Here is a 22,859-nt window from a genome sequence, read left to right as displayed (position 1 = left end):
TGCGATTTCAAAAATTGCGATTGCGTTTAAGAAATCGCAATTTGAGATTTCTTAAATGCAATGCATGAACATTTTAAATTTGCGAATTCGCAAATAGGGAGAGGTAAATTACCATGAAGTTGACCTTCATGGTAATTTGCGAAAACTTTCAAAAATGCACAAAAGTGCATTTTTTAAAGTTTCATTTTACACACACACATGCCCTCGGGGCATGTGTGTGTGAAAAATGCACTTAAAGTTATATTTCAGGGGTGCAGGGGGGGTCCTTTGGACCCCCCCTGCACCCTTGCAATTGCATTCTCAATTTGCAATTCGCGAATTGCTAATCGCAAATTGAGAATGACTTCCCATTGATTCCTATGGGCCAAGAGGCCCATAGGAATCAATGGGAAGGGATTCCTTAATTGCGATTCGCAAATTGTGAATCACAATTGAGGAATTTTTAGAAATCGCAAAAAAATTGCGATTTCTTGATGCATAGACTTTTGCGATTTCTTAATTGCGATTCCTTATTTTTCGCAATTAAGAAATCGCAAACGGCAACAATGATGCATGTGGCCGTTGGTCACCAGACTGCAGCACTGTGCCTGTATATGTTAAAAAACACCAGGATTATTTTCAATATCCTTTTTAACAAACAGAGTACTATACCAGAGGTCATGCTTTACAATTGTTCTTTATTTCAGACATGTGCAAATGCAACATGTTTGAATGAAGAATGGTGGGATGTGATACAATTGGACGTCCAGAATTTTTAAAACTGTTCCAGTCGCCTAAATTTCTTTTTGCCATGGTGGTAAATTTACAACCTATGTCAAGGCTATGGTTGATAATCCAACGTGATTAGAATTACCAGAAGGTGGTCACAGGGTTTTTGCCACTAAATGGGTTGTATTCACCAGTGGCTGTTTCTTCATAAGGACGAGGGGACGTCACCCCCGACCCGCTGCAGCAGCGTTAAACATGAAAAATAAAATGGCAATGAAATGTTTAGCGTGCAACAGCTTCCAGCCAGCAGCACAGATGACTGGAGGAGCAAGATGGACCCTCCAAATTCCGCATATCAGTTTGGCCGGCTTTCTTGAGCCGGCCGAACTCACATGCGCACTTTGCAGCTCCACAATCAGCTGTCTTAGACAGCTGGGTGGAGACCATGCACAGGCCTAAAGGGCCTGAAGGAGCATCCAGCCAGGATGCTCCATCCAATTTCAATTTCAAGCTTTATTCGACTATTAAAAACAATCACAAAAGCGTACAATAAAACACAATACAAACATTATAATAAAACAATAGCTCAGAAATGAAGAATTTCGAAAGATTTAAAACACCAGACTTTTCCTATGAGAAATGGCTTTGAGTAAAAAAGTAGCAGTAAAAAAACAGGTGTCTGCAGAGTCAAGTGCAAATAATAATTCCATGGCTTGGGTAATAGTATACACTGATAATCTTAAAAACATAGGTCTGAGATAGAGACGGCGAAGATGCATATAGAGTGGACAAATAAGCATGAAGTGCCGAGTACTTTGCCTAGTCTGACCATCACACGGACAGGGGGAATGGCTAGGAAGTTTCATCTCAGGGAAGGCAACTAAATTATGTACTATACCAAGTCTGAGTCGTGTCAGAACAAACTGATGGGACTGCTTGGTTAGGAATTTTAAGTACATAGGCATGCCCTTTTCTTCGGGTTTAGTGGTGTGATAAAATACATAGGTAGACATGGTAGTACACTTTACCCTACGCATATCAGAGTTAGTTTGGATGAAAGCATCTTTAAGTTCCTTTTTCGATACAGTAACGGCACAATAGGGATCCTTAATGATGTCAAAATTAAATACCTTGCCATAAGTAGAGGAGACATAGCTTAGCCAGGGAATCTTAAGGACTTTGTCCAACTTCAAACAATCGGTGATAATCTTCCTGGAAAAAGTAGTCTCTTCTTTAGCCCATATTGACCTCCATACCATGAGGGGTCTTAATCCCATCAGATCAGTCAGATAATTTAAACAAACTTCGCTATGGCACAGTACAGTAGGTGCCGAGGGGGGTAGGCAAAGCAATCTTCTAAGGAACCCATTCTCGGTATTTTGCAGTGCCCTATGCTGACTATAGCCCCAAATACCAGAGCCGTACAGAGCAATAGACGCACATCTATGCCTGTAAATGTCTACCATATCAGGTATACGACGGCTTCCTAGCTTTGCAGCAAATCGAAAAATACCAGATGAGCTTTTGGCCATTCTACCATGAATATTTGAGATCTCCTGGGACCATGTCCCCTTGTTGTTAAAGGTAACACCGAGGTAGCAGAACCTATCCACTACCTCAATATTATGATTGTTAAAATGGAACGGCATAACAGACTTCATCCGTTTACCACAGGCCATAATAAAGGTCTTGGTGTTATTTATTTTCAATTTCCTCGCATTAATAAAATCATAAAAAGTATTCATAAGTTTCTGTAGCCCATTTGGAGTACGCGAGAGAAGCACCGTATCGTCGGCATAAAGCAGAACTGGTACGGGAAGTCCACCGACTTGAGGGGAATCAGCCTGGACCTTTTTGAGTTCAGATTCAATGGAATTGATAAAGAGGGAAAATAGCAGGGGGGGCCAGTACACAGCCCTGCCTTATGCCTGACTTAACCCTGATTTTCTCAGTACATTCACCCGACGGACCAAAACGTATCTGGGCCGACAGCTTATTATAGAGACGAGCCAGAAAGTGAATGATTGCCGGGGGGGCGCCCATGGCCAGTAAAGTGCACCACAAGAGTTCATGGTCCACAAGGTCAAAGGCGCTCGAGAGATCGGCAAAACAGAGAAATAGGGACCCTTGTTTCGCTCTCGTATATTTCCCTATAAGGAGGTCAAGGTTAAGGCACTGCTCCGTAGTCCCTAAGCCTTTGCGAAAACCAAATTGGGATTCAGCCATGATATTATTTTCTTCAACCCACTCCTCCAACCTTATAAGGAGAACCCTACTCATAATCTTCAGGGAGGAATCAAGAAGGGAGATAGGGCGATAGTTCTTTGCCTCGCCTCTATCTCCCTTCTTGTAAATAGGTAGAATTAGGGATTCACTCCAAGTAGGAGGGGTGTTCTCCAGGACTGATGCATTAAACACCTGGGTCAGGAGTGGGCACCAGAGACTGGGGTTAGATTTGTACAGATCTACCGGTACCCCATCGGGTCCCGGTGCCTTTCCACCTTTGCTCTGGCTTAGGGAGATAACCACCTCTGATAGGGTAATATCCAAAGGTATCCTAGTGTCAGACATCGAGATAGTAGGACCGTCAGAGTCTCCCCCGGGTGCGTTAAAAATACCAGAAAAATGGGAGACCCAGTTGGCTTCGCTAACCTGCGCTGACAATTTGGGAAACTCTTCATTGGCAAGGAAAGGGCTGTTAACCGTGGACCAAAACAGCCTACTGTCCCGTAGTACCGATGCTTGGTTCAGGGCATCCCAGGCAAGTTCCCTGAGTTCCTGCTTCCTACGTACAAGATTACTTTTATAGGTAAGCCTAAGTAATTTGACGGCCTCCCTATCTCTCGGGAGTTTTGTTAAGGCCAACTTGAGTTCCCGCAGGGATTGAGTACATAGGCTATCAAACCAGCCCACGTTTTGGTTCCTAATTCGGGCTTTAGTAATGATGAGACACCTTTTTACAGCATCTCCGAGTGCCACGAAATTAGTTATAATGCACCCGTTAGGGGCCTCGGGATTAAGGCAACTATAAATTTCAGCGAACCCCTCTTTAATAATTCGAGCTTGCAATTTTTCGGAATTATCCAGATTCCACTTTATACGGAAACCATTCTGTCTACATGGGGTAACATCTTCTAATACCAAATAATCATTCTTAGCACTAGGCCCCCATGCAGAAATAAGCATGGTGATTGCTTGGTGATCACTACCTCCAAGATCAGTAACAACGGGAACCGTACAATGAGGAGTAAAATGCGCAGAAACCAGTAAGTGATCAATGGCAGAAGACGAGCTGGGTCCTACAAAAGTTGGAACAGGCTTACCATCCGCATCTAGGGCCGGGGAGTGGATCATAAGATCCAGGTTCAGCACGAGGGAATTAAAGGAGTCACCATGGGGAGTATGTACAAAATGTGCTCTGTTTTCCCCGTTATCTCCATCATATCCACAAATTCTAGTAAAGGAATATGGGCAAGTACGGAAGTTAAAATCCCCACCCCAAATGATGTCTATTGGTTTACTGACATCGTTTCGTAAGTTCCTCAAAATAGGACCCAGCTCCTCTGCCACCGAGGTATCTGAGGCATTAAACAGATTGTTATAGTGGTTGACCACCACTAAAACATGACCCTTAGGATGTTCTAGTATTAAAATTTGGGAGTGGTGTCCCACAGGGAGGTAGGAAATCAAACTAGTGGAAGTTTGACTGATGTAAAAATCACTAACCCCCCTTTAGCCCTACCCATACCTGTCCTTATTGCCTGGTTGTTATAAGACACAAACCCATCAAGGTCAATATCATCAGTTGCCCAGGTCTCTTGTAAGCATAAAATATCAAAGTCCGAGAGGATCTCATTCCACCCCAGAGAGGCCGATTGCCTGCTCCACCCTGCAACATTCCAGGTAACAAACTTCAGCCCAGGGGAGCAAGTGGGGGGTTGAATAGGCACTAGTACCGTGGTAATTAAAGCATTATTGACAGGTAGGAGGTCCAATAATACTGAATAAGCCACAGGGATTATCGGGGCAGTTTGGGACATTGCAAGATCTTGAATAGGAATAGGGCTACTGTCGGGCATTACCGTAGGCTCTTTATCAGAAGAAATAGTGGGGTCTACAGCAGTGGGCAGTCAATCAACACCATTAAGGCCACTCAGACAATTAAAACGATTATAATTATGAAAGGGTGTCAGAGGTGGTTGAAAAACAGGTTGGGCTGGATACCCACAAAATCTACCCCTCCGATCAACCGTTGTCCATTTGTCCTGAGCTTGATCACGATGCATTTGTACAGGGGGGAAGAAAAAAGATACAGGCAGGGTCCGAATGGTGGATTCAGGTGATCTATTCGACCCCGAGCAGATGTAATGAACAGTCCTTGGGTCTCTAAAGCTCACCAAAATACAGTCCCCTACTATTGACTTCCTGGTTTTACCCAGCCAGGGTACCCTCCTTACCATCACAATTTCATTATTAAAATATGCAGGAAGAGGTCTATTCCAGTTCAACCATTTAATTACTTGATTTTTTAGTGAGAAAAAATTCTCACCTTCCCCCATCTCCAGGGGAGGAACCCCGGCCATAACTACCATAAGATCGTTAGCTTCGGGGGGAAGGTCGGGTCTCCGAACTCTAGGGGCAGGTTTCTCTGGTAAAGGGGGTGGAATACCGTCGCCATTTACAGCCCCATTGGGATTTATAACAGGGGGAGTAGTACCTGCGGGTAGTAGTGGGGGAATGATAGTTTTACTATGGCATGGAGGAACTGGTTTGGCCATGAGGGGTTGCAAAGTAGGGGTGGCAGAGGTCACCACAGTTGGTCCTGAGATAGCTGAAGGAAGTTGTGAGGTGGGGGGTAGGGTGGGAGGGGACATAGTCTCAGGGGGTCTTCCAAGGGTATTGACCTGTGAATTCAAACTAATTAATGTAGCCTCCAGAATAGTTAGTCTGCTCTCCACTCTCTTAATACTCTCGATGATAGGCTGCAGCAGAGATCTGAGTAAGAATTCTAGGTTCCCCTGGGGGACAACTGGGGGCAATAAAGTAGGCAGGCTATTTATAAGGAGAGGAGCAGTACCCGTAACTTCATTAGACTTACCGGGAACTGGAACAGACTTAGTAGGTTTTCCAAAATCGGAATGGGAAAGTTTGGATTTACCCTTACCTGCCCTCGACTTCCTTCTACGCTTATTAGGGGGAGGGCCATGCAGCTCGGCCACTGTAACTAATTTGGGCTTAGCTTTCCTTGATTTAGAAATAAGGGTAGGTTGGGATATAAGATCAATAGTCGTACAACAGAGGCTAGGGGAAGGGGTAAGCATCGGTGCCTGGACGGCAGGTTGACTGGGACTAACAGTACATTCCCTCAACAAAAGAGGGACTCCTTCCTGTGAAAGAGATTCCTCGCTAACAATCAACGATGAGCCACCGTCTAGAGTATCTACCAGGGGTCTACGTTTCAGATTTTCAATAGAGCGTCGGCGCTCAACCCTGCGTTCTGCAAGGGCAGTATCCAAATCTCCCTCTTCCTCCGCCAAAGAGCGTGGAACATATGTATCCAGGGTTCTAATCTTGGACCCCCCCAGCTTCACTATAGATTTGTCCAGAGCTGGTGAAGGCATGATAAGTAAAAGGAATTTCTTGGACAACAAGGGCTAAGTAGAAACCAGTACCAAAAAACAAATGAACAGGAAAGTATGCCCGGCCCGGCCTAATCTGGCCTATGAGGGCCTAAGAGGGTCCGCCCTTAGTCCGGGCTTTGTCCCGGGATTTGTCCCACACACGCGTCCCGCTGACGCGTAGCTGCAGCTGGTTATATGCTGGAAGTTAGCTAAAAGGGAGGGGTCACGGGAAGAGGCAGCAGGTGTGCTTGATGCTCCTCGCACAGCCTGGTGGGCCTCGCAGTCCTGTCCTGAAGGAGAACCCCTGGCGCAGCGTCACCTATACAGAGGCGGCTTCTCAGCAGCAATGTCCGTGATCCGGGTTCAAAGGATCGAAAAGCAGCTTCCCCACTGCAAGGTCCGTGATAGCAAGCTCCTCAGCGAGCGGCACCCGCGAAGCAGGGGCCGCGAGGAGTTTTCAAGCCGGTCACAGAGGGGAGGGGTCACGGGAAGAGGCAGCAGGTGTGCTTGATGCTCCTCGCACAGCCTGGTGGGCCTCGCAGTCCCGTCCTGAAGGAGAACCCCTGGCGCAGCGTCACCTATACAGAGGCGGCTTCTCAGCAGCAATGTCCGTGATCCGGGTTCAAAGGATCGAAAAGCAGCTTCCCCACTGCAAGGTCCGTGATAGCAAGCTCCTCAGCGAGCGGCACCCGCGAAGCGGGGGCCGCGAGGAGTTTTCAAGCCGGTCACAGAGGGGAGGGGTCACGGGAAGAGGCAGCAGGTGTGCTTGATGCTCCTCGCACAGCCTGGTGGGCATAGACTTTTGCGAATTCTTAATTGCGATTCCTTAATTTTCGCAATTAAGAAATCGCAAACGGCAACAATGATGCATGTGGCCGTTGGTCACCAGACTGCAGCACTGTGCCTGTATATGTTAAAAAAACACCAGGATTATTTTCAATATCCTTTTTAACAAACATAGTACTATACCAGAGGTCATGCTTTACAATGGTTCTTTATTTCAGACATGTGCAAATGCAACATGTTTGAATGAAGAATGGTGGGATGTGATACAATTGGACGTCCAGAATTTTTAAAACTGTTCCAGTCGCCTAAATTTCTTTTTGCCATGGTGGTAAATTTACAACCTATGTCAAGGCTATGGTTGATAATCCAACGTGATTAGAATTACCAGAAGGTGGTCACAGGGTTTTTGCCACTAAATGGGTTGTATTCACCAGTGGCTGTTTCTTCATAAGGACGAGGGGACGTCACCCCGACCCGCTGCAGCAGCGTTAAACATGAAAAATAAAATGGCAATGAAATCTTTAGCGTGCAACAGCTTCCAGCCAGTAGCACAGATGACTGGAGGAGCAAGATGGACCCTCCAAATTCCGCATATCAGTTTGGCCGGCTTTCTTGAGCCGGCCGAACTCACATGCGCACTTTGCAGCTCCACAATCAGCTGTCTTAGACAGCTGGGTGGAGACCATGCACAGGCCTAAAGGGCCTGGAGGAGCATCCAGCCTGGAAGCTCCATCCATTCCTGGCTCTGCTTTCATGCTGGTGAAAGTAGCGCCAGTATTGGTTAATGGAATTTCCTGGAGGCTGGCTAGCTTGAATCTAGTGGCGCCACATCTGGGCATACCCTTCCCACATGGGGCAACAAAGGTAAAAGAAACAAATAATAGATGAGATGCTGAACAAAACAAACATTCACCCGCCCTCCCAAAGATCTGAATTTAATCCATCATTTGCTCACCACGCCACCCCAGTTTGGATCCACCATATGCAAATCAGTCTGGACCCTGAATTTCATGGGAACAGTCCAGTCCGACCATGCACAGGCCTAAAGGGCCTGAAGGAGCATCCAGCCAGGATGCTCCATCCATTCCTGCCGCGGCTTTCATGCTGGTGAAAGTAGCGCCAGCATTGGTTAGTGGAATTTCCTGGAGGCTGGAGCCCACGGAGCCGAAAGAGGATGGACTGAGAAAGATGTCGGACATGCAGCAGGCACAGGGCCAGACTGGCAACCAGGCGTTTTGGCATGCTGCCAAGCTGTGGGCTGATTTCACTATGGTTGGTGCGGATTTCGTTGATGGGGACCTGTGTGTGCTTCGAAATTAACAAAGCAAAACTAATGTTTTTCAGCACACGCAGGTACCCTTCAACGAAATCAGCCCACAGCTCAGCAGCATGCCAAGACGCCTGGTAGCCAGTCCGGCCCTGAGCAGGCAACATAAGTGATTATTTGCCACTCGCCTTGCCTGCATGCACGCGCCCACCAACCCACCACTTAGTTGGCTGCCCGCCCACCCTTCTGCCTCACCGGTGCATATATGTGTCAGCCGCCCCTAGTATTCACTGTAGGAAGAGCAATCTAGTCCGAGGAAAAAATAGGCTGGAAAGTGGTCCAATTGCTGTCGGTTTTGGAGGAAATTCTGCAGGCAATCGGAAAATGGGGGTGAAGGGACAATTCTCAGAAGTTTGGGAAAGCTGTTCTGTAACTGAAAAATCTCAGCAATGTAGGGGCACTATCCTTACCTTTCCCTCAGACTCCGCTCAGAGGCCATGGTGGTCATTCATGCGGTTAACTCTGCTTGGCCATCTCTCAGAACACACCTCACAGGGCAGGCACTCTATTCTGCCAGAAGCACATTCCCAATGGCAACTTTTTCTGTTACCGCCTTCCTTCAAATCATTCTGAAATGCTTCTTTTGAAATCACGTCTGACGCTTCCCATTCTGTGGTAAATTTTAACGGAAAGTTATATTTTCCTGTTATTTCCTAGTCCTGAACTTTAGAACATTCTATACAAGTTGGATAAGAAGAAGGGCTTGGGGACAACGTATTGCAACTTTGCATATCCATTTGTATTATATGCCACATGAAAGTGGTGGGTTACCTGAGTCTAGCTGCTCCTAAATTTAACACAGGAATCCCAATAGCACATTGGAGGTGTCTGGACTGTGAGATGCCTACATCCGGAGAGGGGGGGGGGGGTAGCTGTGACACAATTTAAAGGAAGATTCGAAGCTGTGTCTTCAATGTGTGAACAAATTAGAAGAAAGTATTTTGTTTTTAATCATCCGACGTACAGGCTAAGTGCCTTGCTGAAAACTGTACGTTCTGGAGCTAGACAATATTCCCGAAAGCAAGTCAAATGCATCCTTTCAATTATTTTAATATTTAATTTTTAATTTCAGTTTCTGCGTTTTGTTGTATTAGATGCGGAGTTATGCTAATGCTTTTTCCCCTGTGAAGCGGAGCGCGCGGATGTCTGATTGAAGTGGAATCGACACGGTGCATGCTTGAATATTTAAAAATACTTTATTCGACTTAGTAGCAAGTGGATTTTTTTTGTCTGGTACATACTGTTCTCAATCTTTGTAAGCAGAAGAGAGCGGTGCGGATGCTTCGGCAGTTTGTCAGAGAATTCAGAAATGTAAGCCTGTGGGTTCACTTTGACGACTGTAAAGTGCAGTGCTTAGGAAATGCTGTTCTTGTTCGATCTTTAAATAGACTGCTATGTGCGCTGGTTTGATGGGAATTTAGAAAAGCCCTCTACGACCCCTGGGGTATCCAGGCGCTGGGTGAACACAGAGTCCTGACAATAACAAGGCATGCAGTCATGGAGCAATCGTAGTAGTAAAGTTTTCATTGGGAGAATGACCTCTCCTGAAGTAATTTGTCTTTAAAAAAGGCCACTTTCTTGGAGGCAAGCAGAGCTCACAAGTATTACAACCTTTGATTTAACCATATGCTCCTAATGGACTTATGACTTAGCTAACATTGAGCTCTAACCCCTTCCACCCACCCATAAACTTTCCCAAGCAAATTGGCTTCACTGCCCCTCCCACTACCAGACAATGCAACCTTTAAACCACACTTTCTTTCAATGTTTCCCCATTGCAACCTTTGTCAATAACTTCTCATTTTGCTTCTCTCTCTGCCCACACCAGGCCCAGGCTGCTTCGTATTCCATCTTCTACTGAGGTGGGAGGTTCTAGAGAGGTGGGGATGTTGCCATAATCACAAAACACACCCTAATGTGTACCTCCTTTGAGATTTTAGAACTTCAAGGGGCTGAATCCTTGGGCTTTGGCTTTTTTCCTACAGAAAATAAGTCCTTGGCTCGAGTGTTTATCTACTGTCCTCCCAGCCATTCCACAGAATTTTTGTCCGCTGTGGATGATTGTCTTTCTAAACATCTCCTGAAGTATTACAACTTCTCTGTCTTGGAGACCTCGATAAGTCTGACAATCATCAAGCACGCCTTCTCCTGGACGATATGTCCACATGGATTTTGCGGCAGTTTGTGGACAAACCTACTCCTCAGCACGCCACTTGCTTGACTTGATGTTTTCTGATGGTTGTGTTGAGGTTGCAGGTGTTTTGAGTAACCCCTGGTCAGATCATGCAACAATTCAATTTAACCGGACACTAGAGCGAGGTCCCAATTGCAGAAGGCTCAATGCTTCATTAACCCATCGAAGACGGTCTAATACTAATAGGGAGGAAAGAGTGTTGCATCTCTGTCAGGTGTGATTCGAGCAGATGCATTGGCAGTCAATGACTTGCTAGGCAATATGGCAGACCAGGTGGCACCAATTAGGACAGAGTTGGGTGGCCTCAGACTCCCTCTTCCCCCCATTTATTGATGAACTCAGATTAATATGCCAGCAATGCGAAAGGTTTGAAAGATCTTGGCGTAAGTCTTATCTACTAGAGGATAAAGAACAGTATAAAAAGGAGCTTCATATTTACCACCAGGGAATAAACAAAGCTGAAGCTAAGTTTTTCTCAAACAAAATTGCTGTCATGAAGATATTTTCTGATCCCAGTGCTCTAGCTCAGCCCCTTGAGGCGTCTCCAAAAATATGTATGCAAATTTCGGACTTTTTTGAGAATAAATGTATTATTGAGGCTTTAAATTTATCTAGAGCCAATATTAGTGCTGATCTTAGTGGGTCAGTCTTTGACAGCTCCAACGGTATACCTGTGTTCTCTGCCTTCAAGGCAAAGCTACATTTAGCTAAAGAAGGTCTGGAGCGCCAAGGACCTATTGCTGCAAACAAAGACCAGGCTTTTTTAGCAACAAAGTAAAATCGGTCCTTCTGTATGGAGCAGAAACTTGGAGGACAACAGTGACAGTGGCTACTACCAACAAAGAAGTCCAGACCTTCGATCACACTTGTCTGGGGAAAATTCCTGACCTGAATCCCTCAAGGGAAAAGGAAAAGAGGAAGGCCAAGAAACACCTGTCCCGAAGCCTCGAGCCTGACTTCAAGGAGATAGGCTAAACTCGGAGTCAGATTAAAAGAAAAGCTCAGGACAATGATAGCTGGAGAGTCCTGGTTGATGGCGTATACCCCAGGAGTGGCAGTAGGCATGAGTAAATAAATAAGTAACCTTTTCACCATGTCGTATTTCTTCAACTTCAGCTGCACATTTCAGCCTAAACATGTGCATTAGCAACATCTCACACCAGACAGAATGCTCCCTCTTTCAGGCCTTGACCACTCTGAAAAAAGAAACAAAAGAGGTCGCTGTACTGTTCCTATGGGAAATGGGGGGAGTGTTTAGCTGGCATGACCACAGATGTTAGAGTAACATCCTGGGGCATCCATTTTGTTGGATATAATGGCCTCACACACCCCGAAGGATGTCATGCTTCATCATCGGCAGTTGCTCCTCGTCGGGGAGGCGGTGCAATCCCCGACGGGCTCACCTCAAAGAGGGGCTCTTTGGCGGAGATCTTTTTCCAACTGCCTTTTGGTGAGGTGGGGGTGTGTGGACCGGGCTAGGTGTGATGATGTGTGGGGTATTAAAATGTAGCAAGGGGTACCTGAATTCAGTTTATTCTGGCGGTCCCCTGGCTGCAGTTAAAAAGAGGGGTTAGGCTCACTATGAGTCAACAAGTTAGGTCAGGTGACCCTAGATGAGGCTAAAGGTGATGAAGGTCGACATGTTTCACGCTATGGGTCTATTCACCAGCGATTCATCAGGACCGTGTATATGTGCAGTGTCAAACATGCTAGTGTCATGTATGTCTTATGTTTACCTCTGTGGGTGCTCCTATGCCTGGACATAAGGGAGACAAAACAGGAAAAACATTAAATGCTGCTATGCATGTCAGTAATTCCAGTCAATGCCAGCGTGTTTATAAAGCATGCCTATAAAGTTTAGAAAGCATGCCTTGCAACAAAGTCTGTGTGTAAGGTGCCCAGTGAGTCACACACACAACTGTTGAGCTTGTGAGGAGGTTTGGTGATGAAATGTGGTCTAAAAGCAAACTATAAAAACAGTTTTTTAGAAGACACTTAAAAATAATTAGTGAACCGCAGTTTCTGAGGATTTGGCTACTCCTGTTTTGTGAAACACGAGCACGTGTGTTATTAAGGACACCAATTGTCAGTACATGCATCTACATCCAACCACTTTTGGGAATTCTCCTATACTTCCTTTTTCTTCCTAAACACCACCCACCTTTAGTGGAGAACTCCAACCCACCGAGACCGGTCCCACTTGACCTCACCACTATGGAGGGTCAAGGACTGAGTTTTGGCGAGGAGGAGGCCGCAGCAATTATGAGGACACCATCTCTCTTTGGCATAGATAACGAACCAGCAACAGGGAGCAACACCACTGAGTGGCAGACCCTATCGGACTTAAAAAGGGAATGGATAAGGATAACGATCCATGGTACTATGATGGCCCAGTACTTCAAGGCCAAAATAGCACCTAATGGGTTGATTGTCAAGAACTTCCCCAGAATCTTCTGGGAGGATGGCCAATTTAAAGTGGAATGGTCACAAATCTCATGGAAGTGTACCCATGATCTTTTGATTCTAATTGTGAACACGGCGAAAAGACTAGCAGACGCACTTCTGGTTAAAATCCAGGCAGCCGAGGCCGCCCTTAAGAGTGCGGTACAGAATCCAGGCTTTAAAACCAAACTGGCCGAAATCAATAAAGAGATGGCTGAGCACAAAGAATATCTCCTAAACCAGAAGGTAGCCAAGCTGCAAAAGGACATTAAAAAATTCTCCAAAGAAAAAGTCTATCCATACCTCAAGGAAGACTATGCTCCTACAGGCACCAACTATAACTCCGACTCAAGCACGAACTCTTCCAGAAGGGGTTCTAACAGTGGCTCCGACAGTAGTGGGGACAATATTCCCGCTCAGATGCCCCCGAAGGCAAAAAGAGGAAGAGGACGTGGACAAAACACCTTCAACGGTTACCCTAACCAGGGACAACCAGTCGGTGCCCCATTTTGGCAGTACCCCCAATTTCCCCCGTTTCAGCCACCATATGGTCCACAATACCCTCCATTCTACCCCCCAACAAACCCTACACACCCACCTTTTTTAGGCAGAGGTTGGGGCAGAGGGCGCGGGCGAAAGAGAGGGAACGCACCCGAAAAAAGAGTGCAATGGGAGGACACACGCCCACAAGGGATGGACACACGGAGCACGAGCCGGTCGGGACCACAGTAAGCCTTGTGGTTAACCTCTCCGACCGAATCCTCACACATAGTGAAGAAAATGTCCTACAGAAAGGTCTGGGATTTGTTCCCACACCGAGGATTGACTCATTCGAACAGACTAGAGAATTGAAATCTTTTTTCAGAAAAATCAGATTGAAAACCTTTTTTGAAGGAAGGCCGTACGAGCCCAATATTGACTCTGGGCTACGGAACCCGTCTACCTTTACACCACACAATGGCTTGGTTCCACATGAGGTACTTACGTTCGAACAAGCTGTTCTCAAAGATATTTCAAAATTGAACTCGAGAAATGGGTACTGCAATATATCCAGGCAAGAGATGGCAACACTGAAATCGCTGGCGGAGGACCCGCTTATAACAATCAAACAGGCAGACAAAGGCGGTGCTACAGTGTTGATGAATACCAAAGATTACGAATTGGAATGCACCAGGCAACTGAGTGACAACAGGTACTACACCCCTATTGCCAATGACCCCACCACACGCTTACAAACTGTGATAACCGGCTTGGTCACGAGCGCAGAGTGTGAAGGATGGATCACCAAACAGGAGGCTGAATTCCTGGTTAAAAAAGACCCCAGGGTACCATACTTCTATATCCTACCAAAGATACATAAAGCCACTAGACCAGTACCAGGGAGACCCATCGTATCAGGGATCGACTCGGTCTTGGAGCCACTGTCGCAATTCTGCGACCATTTTCTCCAACCGCTTGTTAAAAGCATTCCCTCCTACGTCCAGGACACCACGGACGTTTTACGCATACTGGCTAATATCGATAACACGGGAGAGATTGATCTCCTTATCACCCTAGATGTGGAGGCCCTCTACACTAACATTCCACAGAGGGCCACTCTAGAGGTGATTGAGGAGAGACTTGGCCTCGAAATCTGGAACTCCAACACACCGCAGACTTTTATAATGGAGTGTGCCACTCTGGCACTTACAGAGAATTACTTTGAGTTCAGAGGCAAATACTACCATCAGACCCAGGGGACATCTATGGGCAGTACCTTTGCCCCTTCGGTGGCCTGTCTGTACATGGCGAAATTTGAATGTCAACATATACACCATGAGACTAATCCGTTTAAGGATAACATCAAGTTGTGGAAGCGCTTCATTGATGACATTTTGATCCTGTGGAAAGGTCCACCTATGTCACATGAAGCCTTCCTACTTTGGGTCAACTCTCTGAATCCCCACTTACACTTCACAATGAGCTCCTCACCTAAGGAGATCGCATTCTTGGATCTAACTGTAAGACTAGAAGATGGGAACATCAGTACCACCATGTACCGCAAGCCCACTGATCGCAATAGTCTCCTACATTTTAAGAGTCATCATCCAAGGGCCTTGCGTACCAACCTGCCCTTTGGACAATTCCTAAGAATCAGACGCAACTGCAGCAAGATATCTGACTACAAAAAGGAGTCTGAAATCTTGTCAAGAAATCTACTAGACAGGGGCTACCCCAGAAGTGATGTATTGAAAGCCAGAAAGCGTGCGAGAAACAACAACAGGGAAGCACTTCTAGAGAGGCGAGAGAGACCCCTGTCTGAGAGCCAACCTATCACTTGTGTAACAACATACACCCCCTTGTCTACCGAAATTAGGGGCACCATCAGACGCCACTGGGGGATCCTCAACACAGGAGAGTTAACACTAGAAGAACCAAGATTTGCCTTCAAGAGGTCCAAAAACTTGAAGGACATCCTGATCAGCACTAGGCCTAGAAAAATCAAGAAAGATACCCAACAAACACTCTGGCACCTACCCCCAGTCACGGGCCACTTCCCTTGCGGAATGTGTGGCGTTTGTAAATACACCATGACACTAAAGATGATCCAACTTACGGATAACTTCAAATGGGAGATTAGACATCACACAAATTGCAACACATCTCATTGCATTTATTTGCTGAAGTGTCCTTGCGATTTACTCTACATCGGGATGACCTCCCGTCCAGTGAAATCTAGAATTATTGAACATCGGAGCAACTTTCGTTGCAAAAAAACACATACCAAAATGTGCAAACATTTTGTGGAACAAAACCATGACGAAGACTCCATGAAATGGGTGGTACTTGAAGCCAGCCCACATTGCACGAGTGATGCCTTGTTCCGGAAGGAGCAACGATGGATACATCGCTTGTCTACAGACAAACAAGGCCTCAACGAGGATATCCCATGGCATTCGCTTTAGGATATCAGGGTCTCTCTCTGTTTTCCTGCTCTGGTTCCCTTAGTATGAATCCCTTTTGCCCATAACACACGAGTGGCAATGCAAAAAACCAGACACCAAGCTACATGCCCCACGTGCCATGTGGATCCTTCTCTGGTTCCCTTAGTATGAACCCCTGTTGCCCATAACACACGAGTGGCTATGCAATAACCAGACACCAAGCTACATGCCCCACGTGCCATGTGGAACATCAGATACTTGCATACTCACCACCACGTAGAGTTTTGCATTGGACTAGCATTGTCATTGTCAAATACATGCTCAAGAGACACGTTGGCCTCAGCGCTACATTATCCAACTTATTACCTACAAGTAAAACAATTTTTGTCTACACCTTAACACACAGGCGACTTACTTTACGTGACTAGGTTAAATAATGGGGGATTTTAATAACTTACTCCGGTTGGGTGTAATGAATAGCTTCTACCTATATTCATCACGAAACCCTCATAGCCGTAGCTTTAACCAAGTACCGTTCCAATATGGCCGCCACATCACAGCCCTTAACCATGTGACCTACTAGGAAGGCGGAGACACGTCGGAAGACTCCGACTGGTCACACGCGCTTTAAATTCCCCCGCCGCCGAGCTCAGACATCTACTCGAGCTCGGCGGAGAAGGGTAGGTCTATCAGCGCGGACACAGGAGGAACGAGGTAAGGCTCACTAGACAGGGACCCTGCAAAAGCAAATACTGAGGTAGCACTACGCTACTCGGCGACGCACTTTCTTAGTTTAAATCAAATCCCTGGCGCTATGTGACTTTTTATCCCTAGCTTCAACCTTGGGCTCGCCCTGATGTCTATTCCCGCCGACCCCTCATGTGGCATGTAGCCCTCAACCTTTAGGTGAGTGGGACATAGGGAGCTTCCCATCAATCTACACGTTTGTTACACAGTGTGTGTGGTTGGATGTAGATGCATGTACTGACAATTGGTGTCCTTAATAACACACGTGCTCGTGTTTCACAAAACAGGAGTAGCCAAATCCTCAGAAACTGCGGTTCACTAATTATTTTTAAGTGTCTTCTAAAAAACTGTTTTTATAGTTTGCTTTTAGACCACATTTCATCACCAAACCTCCTCACAAGCTCAACAGTTGTGTGTGTGACTCACTGGGCACCTTACACACAGACTTTGTTGCAAGGCATGCTTTCTAAACTTTATAGGCATGCTTTATAAACACGCTGGCATTGACTGGAATTACTGACATGCATAGCAGCATTTAATGTTTTTCCTGTTTTGTCTCCCTTATGTCCAGGCATAGGAGCACCCACAGAGGTAAACATAAGACATACATGACACTAGCATGTTTGACACTGCACATATACACGGTCCTGATGAATCGCTGGTGAATAGACCCATAGCGTGAAACATGTCGACCTTCATCACCTTTAGCCTCATCGAGGGTCACCTGACCTAACTTGTTGACTCATAGTGAGCCTAACCCCTCTTTTTAACTGCAGCCAGGGGACCGCCAGAATAAACTGAATTCAGGTACCCCTTGCTACATTTTAATACCCCACACATCATCACACCTAGCCCGGTCCACACACCCCCACCTCACCAAAAGGCAGTTGGAAAAAGATCTCCGCCAAAGAGCCCCTCTTTGAGGTGAGCCCGTCGGGGATTGCACCGCCTCCCCGACGAGGAGCAACTGCCGATGATGAAGCATGACATCCTTCGGGGTGTGTGAGGCCATTATATCCAACAAAATGGATGCCCCAGGATGTTACTCTAACATCTGTGGTCATGCCAGCTAAACACTCCCCCCATTTCCCATAGGAACAGTACAGCGACCTCTTTTGTTTCATTAGTGCAGAACACGGACACAAGCTGCTACTGGACCTTCCACCTACCCTCTTGGGTGGTTAACCGTGTCCGTTGATCGATTGATCTCATCCTCTAATCTCCCTCCTTTTGATACAGATCTGAGCACGGTTTCGACCGTGGGAGCACTCTTTTGGCGGGTAAACTGGTTGTTGTCCCCCACTTTCAGACTTCATCCAATTGATGCGAGTCTTACAGGTTCCATAGCCAATAATTGTCCTTGGCATTGAACCATCCCTTTTGGGAATTCTCCTATACTTCCTTTTTCTTCCTAAACACCACCCACCTTTAGTGGAGAACTCCAACCCACCGAGACCGGTCCCACTTGACCTCACCACTATGGAGGGTCAAGGACTGAGTTTTGGCGAGGAGGAGGCCGCAGCAATTATGAGGACACCATCTCTCTTTGGCATAGATAACGAACCAGCAACAGGGAGCAACACCACTGAGTGGCAGACCCTATCGGACTTAAAAAGGGAATGGATAAGGATAACGATCCATGGTACTATGATGGCCCAGTACTTCAAGGCCAAAATAGCACCTAATGGGTTGATTGTCAAGAACTTCCCCAGAATCTTCTGGGAGGATGGCCAATTTAAAGTGGAATGGTCACAAATCTCATGGAAGTGTACCCATGATCTTTTGATTCTAATTGTGAACACGGCGAAAAGACTAGCAGACGCACTTCTGGTTAAAATCCAGGCAGCCGAGGCCGCCCTTAAGAGTGCGGTACAGAATCCAGGCTTTAAAACCAAACTGGCCGAAATCAATAAAGAGATGGCTGAGCACAAAGAATATCTCCTAAACCAGAAGGTAGCCAAGCTGCAAAAGGACATTAAAAAATTCTCCAAAGAAAAAGTCTATCCATACCTCAAGGAAGACTATGCTCCTACAGGCACCAACTATAACTCCGACTCAAGCACGAACTCTTCCAGAAGGGGTTCTAACAGTGGCTCCGACAGTAGTGGGGACAATATTCCCGCTCAGATGCCCCCGAAGGCAAAAAGAGGAAGAGGACGTGGACAAAACACCTTCAACGGTTACCCTAACCAGGGACAACCAGTCGGTGCCCCATTTTGGCAGTACCCCCAATTTCCCCCGTTTCAGCCACCATATGGTCCACAATACCCTCCATTCTACCCCCCAACAAACCCTACACACCCACCTTTTTTAGGCAGAGGTTGGGGCAGAGGGCGCGGGCGAAAGAGAGGGAACGCACCCGAAAAAAGAGTGCAATGGGAGGACACACGCCCACAAGGGATGGACACACGGAGCACGAGCCGGTCGGGACCACAGTAAGCCTTGTGGTTAACCTCTCCGACCGAATCCTCACACATAGTGAAGAAAATGTCCTACAGAAAGGTCTGGGATTTGTTCCCACACCGAGGATTGACTCATTCGAACAGACTAGAGAATTGAAATCTTTTTTCAGAAAAATCAGATTGAAAACCTTTTTTGAAGGAAGGCCGTACGAGCCCAATATTGACTCTGGGCTACGGAACCCGTCTACCTTTACACCACACAATGGCTTGGTTCCACATGAGGTACTTACGTTCGAACAAGCTGTTCTCAAAGATATTTCAAAATTGAACTCGAGAAATGGGTACTGCAATATATCCAGGCAAGAGATGGCAACACTGAAATCGCTGGCGGAGGACCCGCTTATAACAATCAAACAGGCAGACAAAGGCGGTGCTACAGTGTTGATGAATACCAAAGATTACGAATTGGAATGCACCAGGCAACTGAGTGACAACAGGTACTACACCCCTATTGCCAATGACCCCACCACACGCTTACAAACTGTGATAACCGGCTTGGTCACGAGCGCAGAGTGTGAAGGATGGATCACCAAACAGGAGGCTGAATTCCTGGTTAAAAAAGACCCCAGGGTACCATACTTCTATATCCTACCAAAGATACATAAAGCCACTAGACCAGTACCAGGGAGACCCATCGTATCAGGGATCGACTCGGTCTTGGAGCCACTGTCGCAATTCTGCGACCATTTTCTCCAACCGCTTGTTAAAAGCATTCCCTCCTACGTCCAGGACACCACGGACGTTTTACGCATACTGGCTAATATCGATAACACGGGAGAGATTGATCTCCTTATCACCCTAGATGTGGAGGCCCTCTACACTAACATTCCACAGAGGGCCACTCTAGAGGTGATTGAGGAGAGACTTGGCCTCGAAATCTGGAACTCCAACACACCGCAGACTTTTATAATGGAGTGTGCCACTCTGGCACTTACAGAGAATTACTTTGAGTTCAGAGGCAAATACTACCATCAGACCCAGGGGACATCTATGGGCAGTACCTTTGCCCCTTCGGTGGCCTGTCTGTACATGGCGAAATTTGAATGTCAACATATACACCATGAGACTAATCCGTTTAAGGATAACATCAAGTTGTGGAAGCGCTTCATTGATGACATTTTGATCCTGTGGAAAGGTCCACCTATGTCACATGAAGCCTTCCTACTTTGGGTCAACTCTCTGAATCCCCACTTACACTTCACAATGAGCTCCTCACCTAAGGAGATCGCATTCTTGGATCTAACTGTAAGACTAGAAGATGGGAACATCAGTACCACCATGTACCGCAAGCCCACTGATCGCAATAGTCTCCTACATTTTAAGAGTCATCATCCAAGGGCCTTGCGTACCAACCTGCCCTTTGGACAATTCCTAAGAATCAGACGCAACTGCAGCAAGATATCTGACTACAAAAAGGAGTCTGAAATCTTGTCAAGAAATCTACTAGACAGGGGCTACCCCAGAAGTGATGTATTGAAAGCCAGAAAGCGTGCGAGAAACAACAACAGGGAAGCACTTCTAGAGAGGCGAGAGAGACCCCTGTCTGAGAGCCAACCTATCACTTGTGTAACAACATACACCCCCTTGTCTACCGAAATTAGGGGCACCATCAGACGCCACTGGGGGATCCTCAACACAGGAGAGTTAACACTAGAAGAACCAAGATTTGCCTTCAAGAGGTCCAAAAACTTGAAGGACATCCTGATCAGCACTAGGCCTAGAAAAATCAAGAAAGATACCCAACAAACACTCTGGCACCTACCCCCAGTCACGGGCCACTTCCCTTGCGGAATGTGTGGCGTTTGTAAATACACCATGACACTAAAGATGATCCAACTTACGGATAACTTCAAATGGGAGATTAGACATCACACAAATTGCAACACATCTCATTGCATTTATTTGCTGAAGTGTCCTTGCGATTTACTCTACATCGGGATGACCTCCCGTCCAGTGAAATCTAGAATTATTGAACATCGGAGCAACTTTCGTTGCAAAAAAACACATACCAAAATGTGCAAACATTTTGTGGAACAAAACCATGACGAAGACTCCATGAAATGGGTGGTACTTGAAGCCAGCCCACATTGCACGAGTGATGCCTTGTTCCGGAAGGAGCAACGATGGATACATCGCTTGTCTACAGACAAACAAGGCCTCAACGAGGATATCCCATGGCATTCGCTTTAGGATATCAGGGTCTCTCTCTGTTTTCCTGCTCTGGTTCCCTTAGTATGAATCCCTTTTGCCCATAACACACGAGTGGCAATGCAAAAAACCAGACACCAAGCTACATGCCCCACGTGCCATGTGGATCCTTCTCTGGTTCCCTTAGTATGAACCCCTGTTGCCCATAACACACGAGTGGCTATGCAATAACCAGACACCAAGCTACATGCCCCACGTGCCATGTGGAACATCAGATACTTGCATACTCACCACCACGTAGAGTTTTGCATTGGACTAGCATTGTCATTGTCAAATACATGCTCAAGAGACACGTTGGCCTCAGCGCTACATTATCCAACTTATTACCTACAAGTAAAACAATTTTTGTCTACACCTTAACACACAGGCGACTTACTTTACGTGACTAGGTTAAATAATGGGGGATTTTAATAACTTACTCCGGTTGGGTGTAATGAATAGCTTCTACCTATATTCATCACGAAACCCTCATAGCCGTAGCTTTAACCAAGTACCGTTCCAATATGGCCGCCACATCACAGCCCTTAACCATGTGACCTACTAGGAAGGCGGAGACACGTCGGAAGACTCCGACTGGTCACACGCGCTTTAAATTCCCCCGCCGCCGAGCTCAGACATCTACTCGAGCTCGGCGGAGAAGGGTAGGTCTATCAGCGCGGACACAGGAGGAACGAGGTAAGGCTCACTAGACAGGGACCCTGCAAAAGCAAATACTGAGGTAGCACTACGCTACTCGGCGACGCACTTTCTTAGTTTAAATCAAATCCCTGGCGCTATGTGACTTTTTATCCCTAGCTTCAACCTTGGGCTCGCCCTGATGTCTATTCCCGCCGACCCCTCATGTGGCATGTAGCCCTCAACCTTTAGGTGAGTGGGACATAGGGAGCTTCCCATCAATCTACACGTTTGTTACACAGTGTGTGTGGTTGGATGTAGATGCATGTACTGACAATTGGTGTCCTTAATAACACACGTGCTCGTGTTTCACAAAACAGGAGTAGCCAAATCCTCAGAAACTGCGGTTCACTAATTATTTTTAAGTGTCTTCTAAAAAACTGTTTTTATAGTTTGCTTTTAGACCACATTTCATCACCAAACCTCCTCACAAGCTCAACAGTTGTGTGTGTGACTCACTGGGCACCTTACACACAGACTTTGTTGCAAGGCATGCTTTCTAAACTTTATAGGCATGCTTTATAAACACGCTGGCATTGACTGGAATTACTGACATGCATAGCAGCATTTAATGTTTTTCCTGTTTTGTCTCCCTTATGTCCAGGCATAGGAGCACCCACAGAGGTAAACATAAGACATACATGACACTAGCATGTTTGACACTGCACATATACACGGTCCTGATGAATCGCTGGTGAATAGACCCATAGCGTGAAACATGTCGACCTTCATCACCTTTAGCCTCATCGAGGGTCACCTGACCTA

The sequence above is a fragment of the Lissotriton vulgaris genome, chromosome 5 (genome assembly GCF_964263255.1).
Source record: "Lissotriton vulgaris chromosome 5, aLisVul1.2, whole genome shotgun sequence".
Taxonomy (NCBI): Eukaryota; Metazoa; Chordata; class Amphibia; order Caudata; family Salamandridae; genus Lissotriton; species Lissotriton vulgaris.
The sequence above is the reverse complement of the archived record's forward strand: the minus strand, read 5'-3'. Positions refer to the sequence as shown.